Source organism: Panthera leo, chromosome F2 (assembly GCF_018350215.1).
Source record: "Panthera leo isolate Ple1 chromosome F2, P.leo_Ple1_pat1.1, whole genome shotgun sequence".
NCBI lineage: Eukaryota > Metazoa > Chordata > Mammalia > Carnivora > Felidae > Panthera > Panthera leo.
In genome coordinates, this window is record NC_056695.1 from 26,634,201 (window position 1) to 26,657,108 (window position 22,908).

Genomic DNA, 22,908 nt, shown 5'->3' on the forward strand with positions numbered 1-22,908 from the left:
TATCAACGTGTACCATAAAATTCAAATGTCTCAATAAGATTAATAGCATGGCATAGTAGAAAGAGCAAAGAATTTGGAGTTTATTTGCATTATAAAATGAATTGATAATAACTTTACAAATTTACAATAGGGAGGAAATGAGAAAATTGATATGACATTCTTCTGTAAAATGCAACAAAATTTTTAATGTAAGTAAGTATCTGGGAATTGATTAATCTTGTTGGGATCATTCTTAAGAGAAGAGAAATACTGTGATTACATATAAAAATTATACAGAAGTTATGTTTTTAGATTTGTTGCAAAAATATTACAGCTTCTTGATTCCCTAAGACGTCCAAACAGTGTTTGTGAAACTACCCCAGGGCTGAGATAATTGGTTTCACTTTGCTATTCCTCAGTTTCTACATTTACATTAGCTGTACTACCAGAGAGACATGCTTGTTTATTTTTTTCTAAGTAGGTCGATAATAATATTTAGAGAATATAATGAACAGAATATATCTGGTACCATGAGCATTAATTTCTCATTTTGACCATGATCTTAAATGCAATGCAAACAATGATGGGCATTTAAGAATATGAGCGGATCACAGATGACAGGAACGCTGGAACAGCTAATACATTGGACCAATACGTGGGGGAGAAAGCTGTTCTTGCGAGTGAAGTGCTAGAAAAGAGTTTGCAGTCATTCCATTTCGATGTAATAGCTGCCCAACAGAAACACACAGTGGAACTTGCTCAGCTAGAACAGCAGATAACACAGCTTGAAAGCGACTTTGCAGCTGCCAGGAAACTTTGTAGTTAGAAAGATCAGCTGCACCCTTGAGATTGTGAGAAACAGGGAAATAGATATCTGTTCAACAATCACATTGCTATTGATAAGGAGAGGGAACTGGAAACACACCACTTCATGCATTTTTTCCTGAATTATTGAGAAATATATATTTTACCTTAAATTTGGTGATTCCATCTTTTTCCTGTTGTCTCTAAATCCAGTGTGTACCTTAAGTGTTGGTGATAGAAATGGATAGAGGCTAAAAATATATAAAACTGTAGTATTTATGAATTTATGCCGGTAGATGGTTAGAAGATAAATCTGCCCAAACTTTAAGTGCAAATCCTTCCACATTCACTTTGTATTTCAGAGGCAAAGCAAAGGACACGTATTTCCTAGTGAAGAAAATGACACATGTCTGACAGGTGAAATTAAAACCATCTATCCAATTCAATTTACTAAGCGCTTATTATATAGAGAAGTATATATGTTGGCAACACACAGATGGATAAATGAGGCAAATTCCTTATCTTCCTGGAGCTCATATCCTGATGGCAGTTCATAGAGTGGCCCACTGTGATACGCAGGCTCCTACTGTGTGGTTCACTGAAAAGTATACAAAATATGTAATTTGTATTATTCATTAAGTTAAACAAAATTAACATGAAAGCCAATCACTTGAAATCAAATCAATAGTATGTATTCTCTACATCCCAGAATTTTCCAGTTTCAAATTATTTCAACATACATTCATAAAGCATGAGTAGTGAATTCTACTATCTTAGACTTTTTAAACTCATGTTAGTTTATAAAATTGTGCTTTCTTTTTGAATGCAGATTATTGGTAGAATGTGCTCAGAATTGAAGAATAAAAGAATTGGCCATTGAGAGTTCTAAGACCTTTAAGTTTTCCGTAGAAAAACAAACAAACAAAATACTATAACTCTTAGATTTGGAAGAAGTTTTGAAGTGCTTCATTATCTAGAATTATTTAAAGTCATCAGCAATAATAATACCAAGTCAATATATATATATATATATATATATATATATATATATATATATATATTTTTTTTTTTTTTTTTTTTTTTTTTTGGTGGAAGGGGGGCGTCTGGTCTACAATTTAACAATTCGTTGGGGAAAAGCCATTTAGAATTGAATAGGCCTAAATCCATACCTTTTATTAATAATGACAGAACTGATGGAATGTTGAAATATGTATCCATAAGAAGATATCACATGCCATTTCCTAAGTTTTGTACACCTGAGAAAATATGTTAATATAAATACTTGTTGTGTTCAAATTATAGCCAAACATATCTGCAGGTTTTAAGCTGTCTAAAGTAATTCCACATTCTCAATGAATAATGTTTAACATTTGAACCAAAAACAGTTCGGCACGAATAATTAAAGGCTTAAGTTAAATACATAGACAGTCATTTAAATTTAGATCTGCAATAACATTTACTATTATTCTCCAAGGCTTTGACTGCTTGACAGAAACAAAGTACTCTGGGATTAATTTCAAGAAATGGTGCCAACTGTGCCGCAATTTGCTGTAATTAAGACATGAAAGAACACTAAATATTCAGATTAAAAGAAGCATGATGGGGCATGATAGAGAGTCAAGGTGTGGCAGGGAGCCAATAAAAAAAAAAACCTAGCCAGGAATACCATATTGATGGATACAAAATCTTTGATTATATTCAATGTCTTTTCTCACTCAAATTTAAAGTGGAGACACGCGTGGTAAAAAGATAATAAAATTGAAAAAGAAAGTGACAAACATTGTATTCTTATAAAGCTAATTAGTTTAAGTGGTGTGGAGAAGTCATTAGGAGGGTATCATAATTATCTTTATGGTGTAGGGATTTCCCTGTGTGTCACATCAGTTTGCTTTAGAGCTAAATGAAAGAGCTATATAGGTGTTAACTCAAAGAGATCAAATACACTTTTTGTATTCATTAAATTTTTCTTCATATTTTAAAGAGAAAGAATTCATTTTGATCCAACGAGTCTCCTTTTTAATTCCCTAAGAATTATGGGAAATACTTTCCTTAGCCTTTGAACTTTTGCGTATTGATTAACACTACATTTAAGCTAATGGTGACTCTTCTTTCCAACTGACTTTTTTTTTTTAAGAGAGTCCCTTTAAGGTTTTGATCCTAAAAGAGATGTGGATACTTGACCCAGTTGCTAATGAGGGGCTGTATAATCTCCAGTACCCTATAGCTCAAAATAGCAGGATGCAGTATAAAAAGTACATCATAAGAGGCACTATTGGAATGCTTTTTGTCTTCACAGGCAATACGCAAAAAGATAGGACTTTCTAAGAAAGTCAGAAGCTGGTCTCCTGCAGGCACAGGAAGCCATCAAAGTCAAAGTGGGTAAGGTGATGAGCCTCGACAGTGTGGTCAGGAGACTGAAAGCAAGCATCTGGGATACACAGGGAGGAAAGCATCCGAAAGAGCAATCTTTGTCATTAGATCAGGTCTGCAGCAGCCAGAAGGGGATCTGCAGAATCTGCATAGAGCGGGGCTTTGTGAGAGGGACCAGTGTACCCCAATTTGTGAACTTCACCAGAATGTAATCTGTTCCAGTCTGATGAAAGAGAATTGCACATCACAGATGTGTGATTAGGGGCTCCAAATAGGAAACGTGGAACGTTTTGGGTTTTAAGGAAGATGATGCAAAGAGTCCGCATCTTCAAGAGAACCATAAAAACAAAACTGAGTTGTTTCTACACACAGAGATCTTTGCAGAAAATGCATAATGTCTTTCAGATACAGACTATGTATCTTAGCCCTTTCCCTGAGGTTGCAAATCTTCATTTAGGGGGAAAAAAAAAAGGCCTGAAATAAAGGGCTTAATATACAGTGCTTGTGAACAATGCAAGTTGATCCTCAGTCTAGAATTTGACCAGTCTAGTAAAAAAATAAAGTAGTTGAAAAGGCATCAAAGTATTTCACATCCACTGGTATTTACATGACTTACATAAGATAGAAATACAGGAATTCATTTCATAGCATAAATAAATAATCAATGTTGCTCATAATCCATGGTACATAATAATCACACAACATTGAATCTCTCTCAAGTCTTATGTTCGTTAAGGTTTTTTTGTTGTTGTTGTTCTATATATATAAGTACTGTGAAGCTATGAACATTATTATCATTATTACTTTTGAGCTTGTTTGTCTCAACTTTGTGGTAGAATACTTTTATGAATAAAATATTAATGAAGTTACTGGGTACATAATAGACAGCGTTTGTCAACCCCTTAATTTTTCCTTCCACTATTCACAACATTGCCAGATACGTGTTTCTGGATAAAACCCCCTAGAGGTCTCCTGCAAATTCTTTTTCAATACAACCAGATCATTGCAGATAATTGTATTACACAGAGTATCGATCCAAAATCGTTGTGCACCGGAAACATCTGAAAAAACATGATTATAGCTTTCTGTTTATTGTTCGTACATCATATAAGCAGGCTTTTGTGTGAATCACCTGTAAAAAAGGCAAGGTGGAAACATCAGAGAAATTACCTCTTTACAAGAATCTATTGATCACTTTAAATCAAAGAAGTATGTTTGACATAAGATTACCTGCCAGTTTGAACATTAGGTACACTATGTTATAGCCTGGGGCAGTTGTAAGTCTGACAAAGGGATTGTAAATAAAGCAAGCAGCTGCGAGCGCCTCTGGCTTGGGATCAACTCGGGCTCAAGTCCAAGGCATAGGTAAACTTAAAATAATTTACCCCCTTTAACCAGCACATAATGAATTAGAGTAGACTCTTAGGAGAACCGTGAGGCATAAATCTCTTAGTCATTTCAAAATCGGCAAACTTCATAGAAAATTCACATCATGTATAGTTGACAAAAGGTCTCTTTTGTGTATGTGCCACAAGGTGACTCAAGTAGTCTTGAAGACAGTCTATTGGTACAAGTAGATTCTTCAAAAAAAAAAAAAAAAAAAACAAACTTCCTTCAGCATTCTTATATCCATAGTCATTTACATGTAGCCTGATTGCTCAGATCCTTTTAACTTAAAGACCATTAACCTCTCAATGTCGATGTCTAAAATTCTCCTCAAAACTCATTTAAAAAGTTTGGTGCGTTTTTCTTTTTTCATAAGAAATATGTATTGTGAAAGGTGAAAAAGCATACAAAATAAAATGCTGCACCCAAATCAGTTTTGCAACTACATTAACAATGCTAAAAACATATCACTGCAAAAATGTCAATTGCTTTCATTTGATTGCATTTTTATTTGGTCAAGAGCAGGGAGGGCCATAGTTCTTTTACATATTTTTTAAGCTTGAACGGTTTTTATTTTTTTTTTTTAATTTTGAAAGCACATTCATTGTAAGTTCTTTATTGGATTTTTTTCCCCCACACTTTAACATGTGTTGAAATTATTAAACATTTAACTCATTTGTTCTGAGAGATTTCGATGTATTTGGAATTTAATAAAGATGAGCTCTGGGTGATGCATTCTTCCTTGTTAAATATTTAGCTGTTTGCGTTAGCTCTGTGGTTTCCTGAGGCACAAATTTAAACTGTTAATATATAGCAGGTTTAAGCTATAAAAATAGTAGATGCTGTAATTTCTTCTGGGGCAAAACTGGTCAGTTTGAACACTTGCAGGAAAACAAAGTGAACATGTATGCACATATTTATTAAAATATAAGCAGTCAGTTGCTCAAAATCTATAAAGAGATTCTGAGAACCAGATATTCTTAGATCTAATTTATAAGGGAGTCATCATTCAGCTTCAAAGATGAGTGATAAATGTAGAATATTTATATAGAGTATCTTCTTTACGAGGTTGCCTGTAAAAGATACCTCTGATGTCAGACTGTAATACCTTGGTTTCTAACTTTATTGAAGCTTAGTATAAACATCATTTTTTGGACATAAAATGAGAATCATTAAAAGCAAAGATGGTCTGTTTTTATACAAATATGGCCTTCTCCATTTCTATTTATATTGATTTTGGGGTCTTAAAAGAATTTTTTCCTTTTTCTTCATTTTAGATTACAAGATTGAAATGACTGATTTTCATAAAATATCATGATCTTTAATGCAATGAGATTTAAAATGCAGTGATATTTAAAAATACCTCCAAAAATGTACTATATGACATAACGTGTATAAATATATATGCAAATATATGATTAAAGAAATAAATATTCACCTTTTATGGTACGCATTTGAGGCAAATAGGAAAATAAAAAGCAGATAAATACTTTTTAATGGGGAAATATTCTAACAAAATGTACAGATATATATCTCTAGGAATACGGTCAACAAAGAACAAAGGAAAAATGTCTTTGTCTTAAATCACTTATTTTTTGAGAGCTGAAGCATACTGCCTGGTTTGCTTTGGTCTAATGAAAGACTGCCATCTATTGGATGACCTTGAAAAAGTGCTTACATTTCATAAATATTATACATGAAAATAAATCAGTGGAAGGCCATCATTTTGGCATAATTTATAACATATCAGTCTTTGTCTGTGTGAATATATATAAATATATCTGAGGCCTGTGCTAAAGAAAGAAAAATACTATGTGTTAATGTCATTCTGTTTAATAATACACTTATGTTGCAACAGAAATCTCACCATTAAAGTCAACAAATTGTTGTCTGATTAAGACATCTAATTTTTGAATTCAAATGTTTTATAAACTTGAGATTACTGACATGCATCTTGTATTCCTTCATACATACCTTTGTTTACTTGTGCGTTAAATAAAGGAATCAGAAAATGGAATGCATGAGCTTGTATTTTGACAAGAAGGATCTGTTTAAATCTTCCTCAAAGTTGCATCGCATAAAATTTAAACCGAAAACAAAAGAAAAAAAAAAAAACACATTATCTTGAGTTTTTTAAAAGGCAATGTTCTTGTTTTATCTTTCAGCCCAAGAACTTGCCAGTCAAGATGAAAAACTTCTTCTAATGGAATCCAGCTTGAAAGCTACTCAAGAGCAGCTAACTGAGCAAATAGCAGAAACAGTTCGCCAAGAACAGAACAGTAGAAAACCCCAGGCAGAGCTGAAGACAGTGACAGAAGGGATTATTGCTTCTGAAGAAGAAAAAAATGATTACAAGTGAGTTGCTTTTTAGTATTTCAGAAAGTTTTACTTTACATTCTAAAATCAAGTCAGTCCTTTGACTTTCGTTGCTTAATATTTAACTCTCTCTGTCTTGCAAAAGGGTATGCGTAAATGGGCTAGCTCGTTCAATAAATTGTTCGTTCCAAAATAGATAGACTTTAAATTTGCATCATTTCTTAACTGAAGTGGGACATGCTGAACAGTGTGACTGTCCTATTCTGATTCTAAATAATGATGTGGCGCTCAACTTTCTTGTTAACTATCAAGAAATGTTCAAGGTAAGATGCAAGAGAAAGAATACACTGTGTTTCTGTAGCACCTATCTGCCAATGGTATTTTCATCTTTCTCCTTTTGGAGTCCAAAGGTTACATATGGCTCTTGTTGCCTTTCTTTTTTGTTAAAGTAGCAGCTCTAAGCAAGACACTATTAAATGGAGAGACATTTAGAGTAGAGTTTTTTGGTCAGACCACTGAGGCATGTAAGGAACTATGAAGAAAAGTAATAAAGATCTATACTGTTTTCAAACATTCATGAAAATTGTCTTAGTGAAACATCTCCAGTAGTTAATTTCTGCTTTCATAATCTAAATCTTCATGTGATTATTATGCTTAATACTGTTTTCAGATTTTATCATTTACTTTTCAAATAAACGTTAGTCTTTTTTTTTTTTTTTGAGCGTCTGATAATTAGATATTCTATCCTTTCTGCCTTTTGCTTGACTTTCTTACGGTTTTTTTAGAAATAATTTTTTAAAAGTAGCATAGCCCAGATGAACCTCTCTCTTCTTTTCTTCCTCTCTCCTATCTCCCCTCCTCTCTCTCTCTATTTGTCAAGAATTACACTTTACTCACCGAACACTGGTTAAATTGAGTAATCACAGTTAGATAAAGCACACATACCTGAACTTTTTTTTTTTCCCCTCTCCTGTCACTCACCCTTTGAACACAATCCTGGGGCCAGAACTAAAAAAGCATTTGATATTAACTAATCTTTGGAAGGCAAATTCTAAACTTTAATTACTTACTGCATATCTTAATAGATCTATCAGTAGGATTTCAAAATATTACATAGGATGAATGTTGAAATTCTTTTTCTGATTTATGGTTTATAATGCTAACTAATAATGCTAAAATGTAAAAGTAAAATATTTGAAATTTATTCATGAGGAATTTATTCCTGTGTTTTCATCCAATGGTTTAATATTAGAAGGCACTAAAAATAATTTTACAACCTAGGATGACATTTTATAGGCTTCTAAATAAAATTAAACACTCAGATAAACCCTGTTTGCCATTAATGTACCTTTAGTCAGCTGCCAGAACTCAGACAACAAAAAACCACATTTCACAAATATTAAAAAGGTAGAAATTGGTACCAAGAATTAAAAGCATATTGGGCAAGGTTTCTTTGGGAATGGCTATAGTAATGTACTATTGTTGTAAATATTATGGTCTTTTAAAAAGCTGGATTATATTAGGGGAATAATATACTTAAGATATATTTAGATAACAAGAAATATATAAAAATGTTTGTGAACACTAATATAAAGCTAATGATAGTGGTACATGTTAACTTAATGTTAGTAAAATAATGCCAACATTTTTTCTACAGTTAAATGCCACTATAAAGGCATATTATTCAGTACACTCACAAAAAATATATAATTTTGATCTGAAAACTGGCATGCAAAGATCTGCTTCCAATCTTGGCTTTTTAGAATTAAATAAATCAGGAAGCAATTCGTCCAGTTAAATAACAATGAAAGACTAAACTTAAGTTCTATATACTTGATCTATATGTATCTGTTTTATTTCCCAATACAGCTTGATCATGAAATTAAGTACTATTCTCTCTCAATGTGCAATTGCTGGTAAGGTGTATAAATATCACCTACGAGAGTAGTTAAAATTATAACAGTATTTTTTTGCCTAGCTATTTACAATGGGTTTTAGGAACTAAATGTTAGAAGTCAAAACAATTATAGATATTATTATGACATGTTACAAAACTTGTTGAATTTAAAGAGACTGACACATGACCATAATCAAACCAATGGTTGTTTAAGGGAAACTAGTTCATCTTTTTTTTTTTTAAATGTAAGCTCAATATACATTGTCACAGGGTATGCCTACATGCTAGATATGTGTCTTAACATGAAAAAACATATTACTGTTTAAATGTGTAATAAAATCAAAGCCTTTCCAGCCTCACCAAAGTAAAAAGTCCTAACTTAGTTTATTCATTTTTATTGTTTTTTCCACTCAATCCACAGGTGGCATGAGTTGGTCAGATTTATTAATTGCTTTGGTATTGGGCACTGTCTGACACCAGGGTATTCACCAGTCAGAAAAAGGAAGAGCCACATCAGATGTCATATAGCATGAGAATATCATAGTGAGTTCTCTCACCCAGTCATTCCTTTATTTGGAAAAGTCTTTGGATCTTGACTAAGTGATGCAGGGTAAAATGTATAGAAAGTTAAGGTCAAAGACCTGAGTAGTGTCTAGAATTTGCAATCATGGTTGAATTTTGCTATAGAGAGCAGAGAATCTCACTAGAATGAAGCATTCTGGGGCTTTTTTTTTTTTTCCAAAAAAAAAAGAAACTCACTTGAGAAATCATGATTTTATTTTATCTTACAAAAATAGGAAAAAATGAAAACTTGAAACATAATTTTTGAAATGTGCTAATATAAATCATAAAAACAATAACTAGAATGTGTATTTTAAGAGGCTTGTTCCAATTTGCAATATATGTCAAGTTTCCACATTCATCTTTCTAATAGTGATAATGTCTCCAAGTGACTTTTTGATAAGTAATTATCTCAAAATGATTTCCTCCATTCATTTAATTGGAATAGTCATTCAGAAGTAGCCAAGTTCCAACACCATACCACCAATATCTATTACCAGATTAAGTCATTTCTTAACTAAATATGAAACAGTTAAAAAAGTAGTAAAACATTTGGCAATCAAAGGGAAGATTGTTTTTAACACTAAAATGTGACTTGTAAGTTGTTGGTTCCATAAAGTTGAATTGTTAAAAGAGCATATAGGATTTAGATTTTATTTTTCTCCTCTCTTTTTGAACTAAATGTAGAGAACACACACCATATACTCAGTATAAGCCTGTTACACTTGAAAGATTTGTTCTGAATGTCCAGTGGGAACCTGGAAATCGTAATAATTTGTAGTATCGATTGAGTGAAGCTATGCAGCTGGGGCCTCCAGTGAATAGACAGGAATAGACATTTTATTGATTAACTTTTACAGTCATATTTTCAGGACTCCGCTGCAACATAATTTTCACTTCCCAGCTTTGTGTTGCTGCATCATGAAACTTGGATTCTTCTCTCTTAACATTTACCCACTTGAGGAAAAAAGTATGGACATGTCTTGCCAGGGTTATGATCTACAGAGATGCAAAACTTTCTGGAAAATGACTTCTCTTAAGTACTATTCTATCGCAAACAGTAGAAAGGAACTAGCTGGTTATGACAGTTTTAGGAAAAACCATTACAGCAACTATTTGGTAATTAAACTTACTCATATTGTCCTCATTCTTTTCATGTTTAAGCATCTTAATTTTCCTGCCCTAACTTCATGCTTGTAACTATTAAGATAAATTATCTTGTGATGGCTTTGTTTTCATTCATTAACATTTTCTATCTTATTTAATGTGAACAGGAGAAGGAAAATTATTGTACTGATAGTCTATAATTTGGTCTGAGATGAAAATTATTAAATGCTAAATCATTTGGCCAATAATTTCAAAGTATGGAAATGTGAATATATGCCTATTGGACATATGTGATATTTCTCTAGGCCTGTGAGAGTTTTAAAGTTATTTAAGCAAAATAATGTTGTATTTGCACAGGTGAACATATGGCAAATATTCTGTGTATAATCATATGTTTATTTACCTCAGGTTCTTCACTGATCACATTTTTGGTCACTGGAGCAAACTGCAGATTTTATACTTTACATATGTGGAAAATATTGCACTGTAATTTTATGTAAGAGCTGGTGACAGAGATATTTAGACATTATATTGGATTTGAAGAAAGGGATTTTTTAAAAGAAGTTTACATCTGTTCCTTTTTTTAACTCACATTTGCATTTCTTTTAATTATGATGTTGAAAAATCACGTTAGAATAAGTTGATCCAGAGACAAAATTCAAGAACTTCATGTGACTACACCAGCCCAGAAGATATAAAATATGACTAAATTAAACCAAAGATTTAGCAAGTTCTAAGAATTGTGTGTGATAATTCATATTCCATGGCATTTATGCCTTATACAGTTAATTTTAAGAGTTTATTTTTATTTAATATTATTGATCATTACTAGGGAATTTTGGTTTTAAAGTTCATAGATTTGAATTTAAGAGTATGCAAAGCATTTTGGGCTTCCAATTTACTGCCGTTTTTAATCCAAAATTAAAAATTGTATAAAACTGGTAATGAAAGTATGAAACTGATAAGTTTTTCATATTATATTGCATATTAATTTTTTAATGATATTCAGCAAGTTCATAGTTTTTTCCTATTGATTTTCAAAGACACAATTATTGCTTTAGGTTTTCTTCTATGATGATTTAATTTATTCTGTGACAAGTTTTATAAACATGTTTATGTGCAATCTGTACGTAAAAACAGCTCTTTGAAGTTCCATAGTTATCACAGTGAGTATTGCATATTAATGCGCTTCAAGATTTTTCAGTTACTTGCATATATGTAACTATGTTATTCTTCTAATGGAACAGGTCTTTATTTATAATGAAAAGATGTTTGAATAAAATATCTAGGAATTAAGTATTTCCTCCTTCACATTGAAAGAATGAAGAAAATAATGTACAAGGAGTACAGGTTATTTTAATAATGCGTGTGGCTCTTGGAAGACTTACCTGTATAATCATGTATGTGTTTTAAACTTATTTACCAAAACAAGAAATGCAATTAAGACAGATCAAGTAATAAACATAAAATACAAAAAGTCTGAATTGAGATTGATTTCAGCATAATCCTGTAGAGGAATCCCCACTTATTGATCATGTCAAAGCCCATGCATAGCACTTAGAAAGATAAAGTAAGCAAGGTCAGATAATCAAAGCATTTAAATAGTAAAAACAGCAACTGCCACTGTAGACTGCTAAAATAAATCCATAATACAAATTGCTTTAGCAAAAAGTGGATGAGCAGCTGATCTTCCTATTGAACTCTGATGCCGTTCAGTGACCACACTGGGAAAAGGATTGGGAGAAATGCCTTAAAGATCAATATTGAGTGAGATGTAGCAGGGATTCATTTTGAACGTGAAAGCATTACAGGTGTGGGAGTATAGACATCTTTAGGAGATGTCATCAAGCGGATATTGTTTAATGCAGTTAAAAAAATGCCATCTATGCCTGATACTGCCAAACAACGAGCACAGAAATGCTATCTCAACTCTTCCAAGAAATTGGTTGGGGTTTGAATAGTTCTCAGATTTGAAAGTATAGAAAGCTGATTCTAGACTAAAATAGTACAACTACTTACCAAAGTAAGTTAATATCTATCATTATATTCTCCTCATGTCACTAATGCATATTTGGGATATCAAATGATTAGAGGATGGTAGTCTGCAACCCTGCATATAAAATTAATTACAGAATGGGGGTGGAAGAGATATTTTTGGAGTTGTATGGAAATGGAGTATTCTTGTTGTGAGTCCCTTTTTGAAACTTGTTGCAGTTTGAGAAGTCCTATTTTCAATGAGTGTTTGAACTCCACTGGCTAATTATATTCTTGGCTCTAGTGAACTCCAATGGGAGTTTTCAGTATATAGATGTATGACCCGCAGAATTAGGTTTAACATATTTAATTACTTTTCTTATAAAATTGGAGTTTAACTTCTACTTAATGAGACATCATCATGGCTATAATGAAGTTTTGTGGCAAACCGAATATGATTTAGTGTAAGTACATGCAGCTTTATTGTATTTTGGAGTAAAGCGGTTCTTCAGTCAAAGTGGACAGTAATGTGATTTAATTACTCCCACCTTTTCTCAGGTTCTCACATGTGTCCTCCTTATGTCATTGTGTTTCCATAGCTTCTAAAATCATCTGCATGCTCACTGCATGAACAGTATTGTGTCATGATAAGTACACCAACAAGGGTTTCTGCACATATTTTTCCAGCAGCTTTTTCTGATGGAAGATAACCATAGTCTCCTAATAACTTGAATGTAGTATTTAAGAGCTTTACAATATTACCGATTGATTTTACTTCATTTAAAAAAAAGTATTCCGATACCGAACTTCTCAATTCAATGACATAAAGCACTGAATCATTTTAACCTATTTTTTCCCTAAAATAGAGGAGAAAGAACTGAAATGAAGATTGGTTACATTTAAGACAATTTTCATAGCAAGATGAAACATAAAAATGAAGCTTGAGGCTTAAAAGTTGCTTAACTCTGGCTCAGTTTTTTCCATTCCCTTCTTTCCATAATGAATAGTTATTTACAACTATTGTAGTCTCCATGTTTGCTGTATGAATTGCTGACGGCAGCTATTTCAATGGTGAAATTGTGAAATAATATTCATAGTTGTCAGAAAAAGGTCATTCCATTTGCATTCATTAGGAACCTGGAGGACCGTGCAGTGTGTGTTTCCTTTGGGATGTTGCAGCTATTGATTTATATACAGCTGTAGGAAAAATTAATTAGGATTATATTTCACTTATTACTGCAGGCTGTGTAATAAGAAAGAAAAACATTTTTTTGTTAGAAAGTTGAACAGAAAAACCTAAATGGAATCATTGTTTCTTAAATCACAACTACTTTATCATCTAATTTTTCTTTTATAATCTGGTTAAAGGCTTAGTGCATTTATGGAAATTTAATTAGCACTTTGAAAAATGAGTGTTTTAGTACATATCCTATATTAATAATGATACTTTAAATTAAGCAAAAAAGACATTTTTCCCTTGTTAATTGAAACTTTCCTTTCTCTAAGCTAAGGCAATGTGTATTTGTCCACTGTGAGTTTGGAGATATCGGAAGCTTTTGCCAAAAGAGTTAAGTTAAAAACCAAACAGGGACCAAAGTCAGGTAATTTCTCAAGGTGGAGAAATAGATTCCAGAAATGAGAGTTTTAGTAGTAATACAAGAGAGAAAAGTTCACTGAAGTTTTAGATTCTGAGCCTAAGAAACTATATATAACCAGGCTCTTCTATGAATTTAATACTTGAAATAAACTAGAATACGACATTGACAATATTCTCTTTGTGTGATAATATTAGATTTCAAATTATTTTAACAACTAGGTTTGGCTTCTTTCTATGAACACCATGCATACTCTAAGTGAAAAACTATTCAGTGCAGTTCCCCACATTGTTTATATGTGACACATGTTTGAGATTAATCAAATTGTAGTCACTTCTAATTAATAGCAGAGAATAATTTCGAAATGGGGCAGAAACAGATGACAAAGGATAGTTTGTGTGTGTTCAAGACATACTTTATGAATGGAAACACATGCCTATTATAACATTTCTAACTTGAAAATTTTATTAACCCCCCTATTGTCTCTTAGATATGTAGTGTTTTCAGAGAAACCCACTGCCTGGCCCATGGTGGACACTTTGGTGTAGGATCAGTATTTAGGGAAAAACAAAATCAAAGAGAGGTCTTTTGATGGCCCTATAAAATATAAAACTAAGGCATTAAAATCCATTTGTAGTATTGAAAGTTTTTAGGTTTTATGAAAGGAGTTCATAAGAGGTCAACAGCGAATACAGGCTGCTTCCGTACATTTTATAGAGTAAATAATGTCTAAAAAACAATGACTAGGATTAAAATACATTACTTCCCCCTCCAAAACTTCTATGTTAGCTATGACTGTAAGAATTTATTCCTTAATGTACTGAATAGCATATAAATTGGGTAAATATTTTGTCCTTTGTTTTCTGTTTCAAATGTTTGGGGCCCCTTTAAGAGAAAGCAGTTTTATCTTGAGTAATATGGAACTTTGCCTTTCCAAAGTGATAAGCAATATTTTCCACCTTGGCACATTTTGTATTCTGTTGTAAAAATTATATGAGGTAATTATACTGAGATTCATTGCAAGCCCTTGGCGTTTGTAGTGCATCTAGCTTGTCCAGTTTGTTTTTAGAATAATGTTGTGTTAGGTTAATCATGAGGTAACTAACTAAGAATCTTATAAAAACTCATGGAAGTCTAGGGCTAAAATTTTGAATGACTTTCTTAACTAAAACAAAATGAGCAGAACTGTATTTCTTAGGAAAACTTATTGATCAAGCTATATATTGGTCCACAATGTATTGAAAAGGTAATGTTTTAAAGGCATTATTTCTTTAGATTGTGAGGAACACACAAAAAATGGCTAAGATGTGGTTCTTTACTGTGAAGCATTGGTTCTGTGTGATATGTCTTTTAAATACAATGGAAAATTATCATAGTATAGAAACAATTACCCCATAAGGGAGAATTAGGCAATAATTGGTGATTATATTTTCAAAATGTATAAACATTTAAGAAGATATTTGGGGGAAAAAAGACAAGGAAGCAAGAACAATGAGAAAATATATTTTTGGTATAGAAAATGGTGAGTACTTTATGTTGTGGAGAATGTTTAGGTGTCTAGAAAAGCAGGTTGGGTGGTCTCTATGCTAGATTTAGAAATTTATAATTTGCTTAGAAATAAATGGGGAGATCAGAAGGAGCTGTGAACAGACTAGTGCATTTGATCGCATTAATGTTAGAGAAGCAATATCTGAATCTCTCTTTTCTCTCAACAATTCAAGTGACTATTCGCAACCATTCTTAAATATTGATCTCTTAGCCTCCTTGTGGTTGCCTCCCCACTCAATTAGGACTCAATTATGTTGTATACTCCGTGTCCCCATAGCGCCTAGTGCATACTCTATTATAGGGTGCCTCTTACCTTATTTTACCATTGGTACATAAATAAAGGCCCATTTGCCCCACTGGATGGCTTTGTGTTCAATAATCTTCCAGGACCGTTGTAGGCATCGCCATCTTTTAACTAATTCCGATTAGGTGAAGATGAGGTGAAGAGAATGAACTTAGCTATGTGCCTGCTCCAATATATTATCCATCACCCTGTAAAATATGCTGAATTGCTGGGCTGACCTCTAGCATCTAGTGAGAATATCGAAGTACCAAACTTTAACCCTCAGCTTATGTATGGCTTCAGACGACCCATTCAAGACTGAGAAAAATGGGGTGGAAAAATGGAAGGTGTCCCAAAATAGATGAGGCAGGGGTACTAGATTACAAAAGATTAAGAATAATATGTGAGTGGTAAGGAAAGGGTACTCACAGTTTTGTTTTCAATGTCCTGCGCTATGGTCAGGATATTTGTGTTACCTTCAAATTCATATGTTGAAATATTAACCCCCAAAGTAATGGCATTAGTAAGTGGGCTCTTTGGAAGGTGATTAGGTCATGAGCATGGAACTCCCATGAATGGGATCAGTGTCTTTATACACTAAGCTGATAAAGCTTCCTTGTCCTTTCCACCATGTGAGGACATAGCTAAAAGCCATGTATATGCCAGGAAGCGGGTCTTCACTAGAGACACAATCTGTTCCTTGATCTTTGATTTTGCAGACTATGGAACCATGAAAAATCAATTTCTGTCATTTATAAACCACCCAGTTTATGGCATTTTGTTATAGCAGCCCAGATGAACTAAGGCAGGTGGGGAAAACAGAAGGGGAAGAGAGTAGTAAAATTAAAAGAAGTGAGGAAGGACCAAGTCCTCATGCAATGTAGACTTGAATTTGACAACGGGCAGAAGATGAAGAGCTAGTGGACATGGAGGGTACAAGAAAGAAAGTAGGTAATTGGTAGGGCAAGAAATCAGAAGATACACAGATGTTTATGAAGTCCAAATATAGATACTTAGAAGGGTTTCCTTTCCATCTGAGAGTGTGGGTGAATGACAGGTAAAGATGTAGGGAAAATGTGAGGGAATGTTTAGAAAATGAGAACGACTTTTGAAACACAGTGATCTGATGAAATCAGTATGACGGAGGTTTAGAGGACTGTGAGCGGGATTATCAAAAACTGTGGAAACCATCGAGAGTTGAGTAGAATATAAGGGAATAGATACTAATGTGTGCTTCCGGAAAATTAGACTCACAAGATATAGAGACTTTATGAGGCAAGGATTGCTGGGTTTAAGTGAATCCAAAAGTGCCAAGTCCATTCATTTAATAACTACTTCCTTAAGTCCTACCATGTGCCTGACACTGATCGAAGTCCTAGGTATGAACAGTGAAGAAAATAGCAAAGTGCCTGCCCTCGAAAAGGTTATATTCTAGTGGGAAGTTAGATAACAAAATGGCAAAAAACATATTGGATAAGATCATACAGGATGAGTTGTATCATTCATGGATTTTATAATTTTCTACATCACATTAAAGGAGACTTGAGTATTAGGGATGTGGAAATACTTGTATGGCACAGCTTCCTCCAGTTCTGAAAATACCCTCTGCTCAGGAATCCACTCCATTGTGTTTTTTATTTATTTACCTGCCTTCTGAAGGCTAGAAAAGGTGACATTTTGATGCTTGCTTATAATAAAGGCCTTGAAAACTTCATGGCAATTGCTGACAAATTGTTAGAATATATGCCCAAATCACATTTTTAGTTGTATTTGAAGACATCTTTATTCTTTCTATTCTTTTAAGTTTGGTACAACTTTAAATTCAGATCCAGTGCTTTCTTCTTTTGGTTTTCCTCTTTACCCTTGATCTCTTGGCTTCACTTACAAAGACAGATCCAAAATGTTAGAGTCTGTGAGCTATCTCACATAGATGCCACGTATCTCCTTTTCCTCAGGTTTCTTTTGCTCCTGGTAAAGTTAATCTAATTTTCCCATTAGAATTATTCCATCTTTTATCATTCTTGCCACTGACTCTCTCTCTACTTTCCTCTCTCTACTTTTCTATCTTCTTTATACTCCACTTATATAACACTTAAGTAGACTGGATTCAAAGTAGCCATGAGTGCCCTGTATCTGGATTATTCTTGATTTGAAATAAGGCAAAAGATAAGTGAAGGCTGGTTTACCATAATTAATGAGATATCTCAAAACAGCCCAGAAGAATTCATCCACACACCAATTAATTTAAGATTTCAACTAATTATTTTCAAAGAATAAAATGACAAATATAAGTCTTAAAAAAGCTTGGACTCACTTGTTAACAGTACATTTTTTTATGGCATGGTGCCTGACATATCTAATTGAAGCCACGTTTTTAGTTGTTAATATTCCTATTGCTGATGGGGCAAAATTTGGTATCGTTTGTTTGTTTGTTTTGTGTTTGCTTCATTCCCTTCACCTCTAAAACCTGATAAGGTCTTTTTTTTAAATTATCTTACAGACTTCCCCAATTTTATTCAATAACTCTCTGTAACTATTCAAATGCTTCAACTGGAAGTGAAAGTCAAACTCATACATAACTGAAGACCTTCGCTGAGAGCATCACAAATGCCTTGCTCCTTTAAAATAGAGGCCCAAACCCTCAAGAATGACTGAACAAAATGTCCACCATGTAAACTTGAAAATGTGAAATTTAATTAAGAGAAAATTTTGCAGTGTCCTACAGAGCATCCAATGTAGAAACAAGAAATATTGACAATTCTTGGATAATCAAATAACCACATTTCTTAACTTGAAGTTGAATGTAATTTAAGCCTGATCTAAAGTTAAATTATTCAAAATTATTTGATGAGCATTCAAAATACCATTATAATTAATGAGAATACTTACCACTTACTGAGCACTCAGTATGTGCTAAAGTCTATATTGGTTGTCTTACATGCATTGTTTCATTTAGTCTTCATCTCAATTGATTAAAGTTAATATTATTGCTATCACTTTCAGGTAAGGAAGCTCAAGACTATAGAGATTAAAGAATTTTCTGGTATATCCATACCTGAGATTTAGCCTCCTATGTAATTATACCTTGAAACACATTTTTTCTATTTTATTTTATTAAAATTTTTTAATGTTTAATTTTGAGAGAGAGGGAGAGAGAGAGAGAGAGAGCTAGCAGGGGAGGGGCAGAGAGAGAGGGAGACACAGAATCTGAGGCAGGCTCCAGGCTCTGAACTGTCAGCACAGAGCCTGATGTGGGGCTTGAACCCATGAACCATGAGATCATGACCTGAGCTGAAGTTGGACGGTCAACCAACTGAGCCACTCAGGTGCCCCAAAACATATTTTCAACCATTAAATAAACTATATCAATTTGAAACTACAAATATGCAGTGAAGAATAACTTGGTAGGTGGAGAAGAGGTAGAATATTTATTTAAATAGTAGCTTCCAGAGTCAGAGAATTCATTTCAGTAGTTGTGGATTATTTCAGTAAGCATCTAATATTGCTGCGATTCTAATTTCTAAGTGTGGAGAAAAACAATGAAAGTACTATGAAAGTAAACTTTAAACACAAACAGAAAATTCTAGTATGTCTATCATAAGATATTCTAGAAAAAAAGCATTAACAATGGATTAACTAATCCTGGCCAATGGACCAGAATAAAATTCAATTTAAAATGTCTTAAACCATAATGCTGAAGTAGTCTCACTTGCTCAGGATATTTCCAAACAATAACTATTACTACATACACACATATGTACTACATGTAACACAATAATGCAATTTTAGTCAAGGAAGTAATGCAACTATAGAAACTGAGGAATATGAATTTCACCTTGACAATGGAAATGGCTCTATATGTATTTACTTGGCATTTAACAGACCTAAGACTTATGATACTTTGAAGAAAAAGTCTGAATATTTGCCCTGGCACATTTTCTCTAGTTTTCCTAAGGCATTCACAAATATATTTTCAAAATATAAAATATACAGTAATGCATTTGTTTGCTAAATTTGAGAAGATTTAAATTACAACACACTTTTTGCAATAGAAATAAATGACCAAAAAAAAAAAAAAAAGGCAAAAGTGGGAAGCAAGTGGTCACAGGAGTAAGTCTAGCTGTGGAAATGATTGCATTTGTGCACCTGACATCAGCAAATTAACATCTGGGCCAAAATGCAGTGTGCTTGATGACTAAATATTATGTGTGAGAAGGCACACAAGACAAAGCTGGAATATCAAGATGAGACAGTCTAAGAAAGAAGGGAGATTCATTACATTCCACCATACTGTCAAAAGCTGTCACTTGTGAGGTTTCAGTGAGGACACACTCTATTCTGGGAAAAGGACATAGCTCCACTGGCTAAAAGGGGAATAGAAACAAAATGTAAACAACTGGAATAAATGCACCAAATCATCAACCTTCATTATTTTGGAGAAAACAAGCATGCAGAGCTTTATTTTCCTTATGCCCCATAAAGAACTGTACTACCTGTATGACCTTAGAAGGTTGGGTTAGTTAGCTTGTCTAAAAGCATTTTCAGGGAAACTTGCTTTAATTCTCAAGATATGCACTTGAATAAATATACATTGTTTTGCCCAGATATATTTTCCTCTTAACAAATTAGCCAGGATTTCTGGTCTGATGTCTTTTTATTTTATTGAGAAGCAAAAAGAATAGCGTTTTATTGAAAAACAAGCAGTTGTGAATCCCCCTGTAGGAATGAATGGATTAGTTGTTATTCGTGACACCTCCACTGCTCTCCGACCTTCAGGACACTTTATGCTGAGAGAGACATGCATGTTAGCCCTCTGTGGCAAAGACAAGATATTTGGGGAGAAGAGTACTTTCTGTGGAACAGCTTTTACTTCTTTCCCCGATGGATCTGGAAGTATAACTCTACTGTTAAATTCAACTGTATACATGTAGACAAGAAAAAAGCCGCTACAGTGAAATGCCCATAGTTAAAAGGGAAAGCAGGCTACCATTTAAGAAACAAATAGGCACAAAAGGAAGACAAAGGGAATAAGGCTGAAAAAATGAAATGAAGATGCCAACTTGCTTTTTTTTTCATTTTAGCCTCACATATACATTGGAATTTTAATTTGTATTGTCCTTAAAGGAAATTATTATTCATCAGTGATTTAAATTTGCAGGAGATTCCATACATTTGTTTTTAAAATTATGAAGAAATCAAAATAGAGAAATTCTGTGAGCCACCTCATGTCTGGTGGTGGATCGAGGACTAGAAACTGATTTTCTGATGAACCTTGATAATCTTCTAATTAGGAGTTCTATTACATGAAGTCTAAATTTTACAAAAATGTGTTTACTGAAGGATTTTGTATTTCTGCTGCACATGGTTTAGTATGAATCTAAGGGTTGAGGTTCAGTAGATAAGCAACAAAAATGTAAAGTGCAAAAACAATTCTTACCCTTAGGTGAATATTTCAAATATGTTATTCTGTGCTTGAGGTTAAATGAAATTTTTGCTCATGCAAGAAATAAATTCTGCTTAGGTAAAATGTAGTGTATTATTTTCCTTCTCATAATTAATAAGTGGCCTTGAGGAAGCAAAATCGCTGAGTAGTATGATAAAGCACTTGTTAATGGAGATACATTTATCCAAAGAAATATTTGTCCCCCAACCCCCCACCGCCAAAATGAAAATCTCTTCAGTTTAAACTGTCTCATGTAGTCAGTTCTCTACCCTCACATTTTAAATATCAGACCATGTGAATTACGCAGTAACAGTCCTGAGTTACGCAGTAACTCCTGAGCTTGACTGGGCTCAGGAGAAATGTTGCTTTGCACAAGAGAAGGTTTTAGATGTGGAGGCTCAAATGTTCTTAGTTGGATTTGGCTGCAGCAGATAAAGGGACAGAGCACTCAACTGCTCCTACAGGAATAGACAAAAGATGAACAGATGGGTTTTTTTTTTTCAATAGTAATACAGGAACTATTCTTAAAGGATTTTTACTGGATATAATTGTAAACAATATGTGTGGTTAACTCCACATAAAGTTCCATTTGGCTTGTAAAAAATGATTTAAAGTTAATATGTTGGATGAATTACTTGTTTTTCTTTAAAAACAACAGAGAGCTCAAATAATAGAGCATCTCATAATGGACTATAGAGTCAGATACACTTGAGTTTGAATCCTTATAATCTATTGCCACTTTGAGCAAATTACTTTACTTCTAAGCCTCAGTATTTTCATCTCTAATTTGTAGATAATAATATCTTTCTCATTGGGATGTTATGAGAAGGCAGACAATTTTGTAGAGGTCATGCACTGGCCTGACACAGTTGTGGTTCTCAATAATTGGTAGGCATTGTCAAATTAGAAATAAAGGTTTGTTTCATCAGATAAAAGATGCTATAATTTTTCTAATAACGAAAACTCCACCACTGGGACATAATGGATACAAGATTAAGCAGATTAATGTATTTGGAGGATATTGTCCTTTTTTGTATCCCACTAAGTAGATATAAAGTAGTCCCTGGCAACCCCAAATGAAGATTTTTTTCGGTGAGTTTCAACTGCACGGGGGTTATTGCGTGGCATAGGCCTCAAAAAAAAAAAAAAAAAAAAAAAAGGATTTTCCTCCAAAGCCCAGCAGCATCATATCTGAAATATTATTAGTCTCTTTAAAGAAAAGGAAAAATCTGGCTCTTTTAGAATTGTCTAGGAGTATTCTCTTTAAACTGGCAGTCTCTTCAAATTCAGCATTTTGCAAACTATGTTAGATATAGTTTTAACATAACCTTTGTAAGAAGAAAGAGATTGATTAATTTGCTGCTGACAAGAGTTCACATTCTTTTTGTTTTTCTCAGAGGATGCATCTGCTTCCTATTCTGAACATGGTTCTACTTACAACCTAATTGCGCTACCCTACACTGCCCTATTATTTTCTGAGTCTGAGCCTACATTTTAGGCCAATCATCGAAGAGGACAGGAAGAGAAGACTTGGAAATTGAAGGCTACACATATACATACTAGTCTGGTTCCATATATCAGTATAGCTGCTTCATATTGTGTGAGCATGCAGCTCTATGCTTTAGGCTTGTCCTCACGGTTTCCT

General features: G+C 33.4%; 1 long non-coding RNA gene across 2 annotated transcripts in view; it reads left to right on the plus strand.

Annotated features, from left to right (window-relative positions):
* The window catches only part of LOC122210834, a 67,173-nt gene that overhangs the window by 6,150 nt on the left and 38,115 nt on the right, over positions 1–22,908 (plus strand). Inside the window, exons 1-2 of one of the 2 annotated variants that reach the window (XR_006198301.1) lie at positions 3,078–3,162; positions 6,705–6,894. This is a non-coding gene — a long non-coding RNA (uncharacterized LOC122210834). Of the gene's footprint in view, positions 1–3,077; positions 3,163–6,704; positions 6,895–22,908 lie in introns of those variants that run through there. The other variant, XR_006198300.1, reaches the window with a different exon arrangement.